We start from the raw sequence: 6417 nt of genomic DNA on the forward strand, positions 1-6417 counted from the left end.
GGTCTGTATCCGAATATCGCCGCAATTCGTTCGATTATTGCTTCATTAAACTCCACATGTGAGGACATGGGGCAAGGAACTCTGGGAAGGCGGGTAGGCAGGATGACCCTGAGTCACATGCAGCATGCAGACTATCAGCAGCCAGCTAGCCCTGTGATGTCACAGCCCTATATATTCGGCAGCCATCTTGCGGCCAGCCATTCCAGCGTTTTATGTCAGAGAGAGCGTTTTATGAAGACACCATATAACCATATGATAGAGCAGTGTGTGTTGCACAGAAAAACTGCTTCACAGCAGCGATTCACCACAAGCCCAAATCACTGCAGAAAAGCACTGACAGGGAAAGGGAGAGAGAGAGAAATCACACTTTTGGGTGTACTACACAGCGACTCTGTGCTACTGCAGTGGGGTGTACAATAACTCTAAAGCTTATAGGGGCCAGTTAGGCTGAGCACTATAAGCCATTGTCACCTGCTATTAGTGCATAATAATACTGTACTGGGCTGTACTACACAGCTACTCTGTACTGCTGCAGTGGAGTGTACAACAACTCTAAAGCTAATAGGGGCCAGTTAGGCTGAGCACTAAAAACCATTGTCACCTGCTATTAGTGCATAAAAAAACTGTACTGGGCTGTACTACACAGCTACTCTGTGCTGCAACACTAGTGTATTCTCCAACTCTAAAGCTAACAGGGCCCAGTTAGGGTGAGCAGGAAAAGCCATAGTCACCTGATTTCAGTGCCTAATCCAGGTTGCATAGCGGAGCGTATTGTCCTCTCATAAGTGTAACCTGTGCGTACATAGGTGGTGTACATTTTTTTTCCTGTCAAACTAATTTGGGCCTACTTACCTTGAAAGGCCAGCCAAAACTACACACTTATTTCTGTAGTCTAATACTGTTTTAAGCATAGTGGAGTGCATAGTCCTCCTCTCATAAGTGTAAACTGTACATACACCAACGTGGTGTCCTTTATATATTTTCCTGTTAAACTAATTTGGGCCTAGTTACTGTGAAAGGCCAGCCAAAGCTACACACTTGTTTTTGTAGCCTTATACAATTTGTAGTGGAGCGCATAGTCCTCCTCTCATAAATGTAAACTGTACGTACACCTACGTGGTGTACGATTTTGTTCCTGTTAAATTCATAAGGGCCTAGTTGCCGTGAAAGGCCCTTTGGAGTGTCAGAAGCCTAAATTAATCAGGTGCAGGCTGAGGTCGCAGCAGAGTAGGGGTGTGTTGCAGCAGGAGTCGCAGTGAGAGGTCTGAGCTCCTGGTGTCAGCTAGAAGTCGTGTCTCGACCAGCAACCCAGCAGCTGTGATTGATTGGTTCACTCGGTCATCCACTTCATCCCAAGTGACATCCAATACCCCCAGTCGACAGTCGGTGGGTTCCTCAGACTCAACCCTCAGTTGGCATGGCCCTCATGCTGCTGCTGCCAACTCCAGGCTCTGTCATTGTGCCGCCATGTGGTCTCCTCATACTGAATCTGCCACCTCCAGGCTCTCTAATTGTGCTGCCATATGGTCTCCTCATACTGATGCTACCACCTCCAGGTTCTCTCATTGTGCTGCCATATGGTCTCTCCATGCTGATGCTGCCACCTCCAGGCTCGGTCATTGTGCCGCCATATGGTCTCCTCATGCTGATGCTGCCACCTCCAGGCTTTGTCATTGTGCCACCATTTGGTCTCCTAATGTCCACTCGATGACGTGGACATAGGTGTGTATTTAACCTGTGCTGACATTATGTAAGGGCGTGGTCTGACGAAGCGGGCTAGTCCCGTGAAACAGCTGTCACACCTGCAAATCATCCCCACGTCCTAGCTGACTGCTCTGCACCGTGGTGTTCCCCGTTTTACCCCATGCATGGAACAAAGAATATCTGCATGAAAAGGCTGGTGAGTGCGGTTCCTCTCCCCCTTTTATTATATATGAGCGTTTTTTGCCCTCCTTACCTACACCACCAGCCCTAGCAGCCTTGCGGCCCCACGCCAATCTGTTGGTCCATGCTCATATATGGGATCCACTAGTGTACCCTGCAGTGCCGGACTAAATAACTGTCTGCCTCTTCTACACGTGCTCCTCATGCTGATGCTGCCACCTCCAGGCTCTCTTATTGTGCTGCCATGGATACTGCCAAACATGATTAAGGTGCTGCTCCCCAGTTACAGAAATTAACATGGGGTAACATGGGAGCCACTCCGTATTTCCACCTAAAAACGCTGCCATTTCCCAGGGTTTTTAGGTGGAAATAGGGAGAGGTTCCTGTGTGGGGCCGCCATTTTTTGGGTAAATAACACTTGCCAAAAAGGGAATTAATAGGGCGAGAGTAGGACCTTACCGGGGAAGTTTTTACCCCCACCTGCTACAATGGACCATATGTTGTTCCCTTCTACCTTTTAGAGTTACTTGCATCACATCAATACTTGGTGGTGTAGGTGGCACTTGGTGTTTTTTGCACACCTTCCTTTTGTTAGATTTAAAAACATTTTTGCGTCCATATATTTTATCCTAAGAATAATATTAAAAGTTAAGTTTTACATAATGCATATCCTCATATCCTCAGTTAAGTTTTACATAATGCATATCCTCAATACTTACTTGTGCACACCAACACTTTGACAAAAGAGACCTTTTTCTTCTGCCTACCTGCCTCAGCTACTATTCTGATCCTGTCACCCGCCTGATGGCACACATCTGATGCCAAGTTCTCCTTTTTTCACCCACCTTCGTCACCAGATACTGGTATTAACACTCACCACCCCACTCTGTCACCGCGTCACTTTCAGGACTCCTGATGCTGCTGATGCCACCTCCAGGCTGTGTCATTGTGCCGCCATATGGTCTCCTCATACTGCTGCCACATCCAGGCTCTATGATATGGTCTTGTCATGCTGCTGCCACCACTAGGCGCTGTCATTGTGCGGCCATGTGATATCCTTGTTATATTGATCTTGTAGTCTGACAGTATTTTTTCAAAGTAAACGCTTTGGGCACCCGGGACACTCAGTCATAAGCATGGGGGGTCAAGGCAGGGGTTGAGTCAGGTGGTAGCTGGTCTCGCAGCAGACCGACAACTTGATTTTAAGATACAAAAAGGAGCTTTTTCACTGCTGCAACTTATAGCAGTATGCTATATCCAACGGCACAGAAGCTGAATGTGCTCCTGTCCAAGTGGTGGACTCTGCACCTTTCAGAGAACTGATGGCTTGTGCCAAGCCGAGATGGAGAGTCCAAAGATGTAATTTCTTTGCGAAAAAGGCAGAACCAGCCCTGCAAAATTTTGTGGAATAGAAGGTGGGCCAGTCCTTGAGCTTGTCGGTGTGTGCCAAAGTGCACGGCAGTGCCGACGTCTGGAGCTGTAACTATGGTCCTTTACATGTCCTTTACGGCCCACTGGGTGAATGTGGTTCCTGCACAGCCACAACAGCAACTTGGACAGGTCACGCCGCTTCCTCCTCCACAGTCTCAGGCCATTGGTCCTGCGACAGTTTGCGACACCGCCTCCTCCTCCTCCACCGTGTCCTGAGCCTCCACTGCACGGACAAGTCTCAGTGACCCTCCAGCATGCCATGTGTGCAGGGCACAGTGGTGTCACACTGTTGTTCACATGGTTTGCCTGGGTGATCGGAGTCACACAGGGGAGGAACTGCTAAAAGTGATTCATCAAGAAATCGAATCATGGCTTACCCCACAAACACTTTAAATGGGAACCATGGTGACCGTCAACAGGAAGAACATCTTGTCTGTGCTGCGTAATGGAAGCCTGAGTCATGCGCCCTGCATGGCACACGTTTTCAGTCTGGTTGTCAAGCGGTTCCTGAAGTGTCCCCCCATCTGCAAGACATTCTAACAATGGGAAGGAAACTTTGCATGCACTTCAGCCATTCGTAGACCGCAAAGCACACCTTCCTTGAGCTAGAGAACGGCATCCTCCAACATAGTCTGATTTGCGACGTTTCCACATGTTGGAATTCCACCGTCCATATGTTGGACCGACTATAGCAACAGAGAAAGCCATCACCGATTTCTTGATGATCCAAGCGGATAGGGGGACTCCCCTGTGTAACTTCAATGTCAACCAGTGGTAGCTCATACATGACACCTGCTGTTTGCTCAGGCCCTTTGAGGAAGCCACATTATTAGTCAGTCACCAGGATTACGGGATGAACAATGTAATTCCACTGCTTAATTTGTGTTGGAAACGATGGCTGGTCCGGGCACTGGAGACGTGGTGCCTGCATCTCACGGCCAATGAGCCCTGTAGGGGCTGAACTGGAAGAGGAGGAGGAGGGGGAAGGGGACAGTGGAGCACAGGCAAGGTTTTGCAAAATGGGTGGTTTTTATAGTCATCTGACAGGAGAGGAGGAGCAGGAGCCGGCTGTGGAGCTACAGGGAGATGAGGAAAACGAGACAGAGGACCCAGACACATCGTGGCCATTTGGTCTCCTCATGCGTGGAGGTGAGAGGTATCCAGACTAGGTGCATTATTCATTGTTCTTTGCTATTTATGCTATTTTGTACCTGTGCATTCTTATCATATCAGCCATGTATTGCTATGATTCCCCATTTGGCTAATTGTCTCTTATACCTGGCTACCATCAATATTTTACCATCTATAAGCTATGCTTGATCTGCACAGATCTCTTTGGATATCCAGCCCCTCTCGTCCACCCATCTTTTTTCCTGTACCACCATTTTGCCATCCTCTATAAGTGTTTTATGTGTTTTTATACATGATGTTGTTCTAATAAAGTTATATCTATTTGTTTAATTTATACTTTGGTCTCTAATATTTTGGTGTGTACAGGCAAGGTTTTGCAAAATGGGTGGTTTTTATAGTTATCTGACAGAGGAAGAGCAGGAGCAGGCTGTGGAGCTACAGGGGGATGAGGAAGACGAGACAGAGGACCCAGACACACAGTGGCCATTTGGTCTCCTCATGCTGGTGGCACATTATTAAAAAAATTTATATTACTCTATTTCAAATCATCAATTAAAATTTTAATTTTTTAAAAAATCTTTTCAATTGTGAGGCCCTATGGTCTTGTCAGGCTGCTGCCACCTCCCGGCTGGGTCATTCTGCCTTTATATGGTCTCCTAATGCTGTTGGCACATTAAATTAAAATTTTAATCTATTTAAAATCTTCAATTTAAATTAACAAAAATATCTTTATTATTTTCAATTGTGAGGCCATATGGTGTCGTCGGGCTGCTGCCACGTCTAGGCTCTGTCATTGTACCACCATGTGACTCCTTGTTGTATTGCGTTTTGTGGTCATACAGTATTAGTTCAAAGTAAACACTTCGGGCACCCAGGACATTGAACTTGTGAATCTAAACAAAATCTTCAATTTAAATTTATTAAAATCTCTTCAGTCTTTTGAATTGTGAGGCCCTATGGTCGTCGTCATATATTACCTGTGGAATTTCCACAAGAATCTAATGAAAAAGGTTGGAGCAATAACAATGAACCATAACTGATTAAATGAAACATTTGCAGTTTCACAGTCGGGGTGGGGGGGGGGGGGGGGTTAGCGCTGAGAGGCAGGGACTGGAACAGGTGGTAGCTCGCCTCACTGATGACCGCCAACTCGATTTTAAGATACAAGTACAAGCTTTTTCACTGCAGCAACTTCTAGCAGTATGTGCCCACTTATCTGTAAGCGCAGAAGCTGAATGAGCTCCTGTCCAAGTTGCTGGTACTGCAGTCTCTCCCTTTTCAAGTGAATGCAACATAAGAAAAAAAGAAAAAAGAAGAGAAAGCGCAACTATGTGCCGTTATTCCTTTGGGGGAGTGTATTCTGTAGTGCAACAGAGTACGCTCACCTTTTTGTGTTGTACTATGAGCACAACACCATCATACGCTTGCAACCAACACTATGGTTTCAGAATGGAGTGCAGCCGGCATTAAAACCCGTCCTTCTGACAGTCTGGAAACATTGGAACGATGATGCTATAGGCACAGCTGGAATACTGATATTGTTACACCGAGTGCTCTGGGTCCCCGCTCCTCCCCGGAGCGCTCACAGCGTTCTCCTGTTCGCAGCGCCCCTGTCAGACCCGCTGACCGGGTGCGCTGCGATAATGTCCCCAGCCGGGATGCGATTCGCGATGCGGGATGCGCCCGCTCGCGGTGCGCATCCCGACCCGCTTACCAGACTCGCTCCCCGTCTGTGCTGCCCCGGCGTGCGCGGCCCCGCTCTCTAGGGCGCGCGCGCGCTGGGTCTTTGCGATTTAAAGGGCCGGTGCGCCACTGATTGGCGCATGGGTTTTAATTAGTGTCTTCACCTGTGCACTTTCCTATATCACCTCACTTCCCCTGCACTTCCTTGCCGGATCTTGTTGCCATTGTGCCAGTGAAAGCGTTCCTTGTGTGTTCCTAGCCTGTGTTTCAGACCTCCTTGCCGTTGCC

Source organism: Hyla sarda, chromosome 8 (assembly GCF_029499605.1).
Source record: "Hyla sarda isolate aHylSar1 chromosome 8, aHylSar1.hap1, whole genome shotgun sequence".
NCBI lineage: Eukaryota > Metazoa > Chordata > Amphibia > Anura > Hylidae > Hyla > Hyla sarda.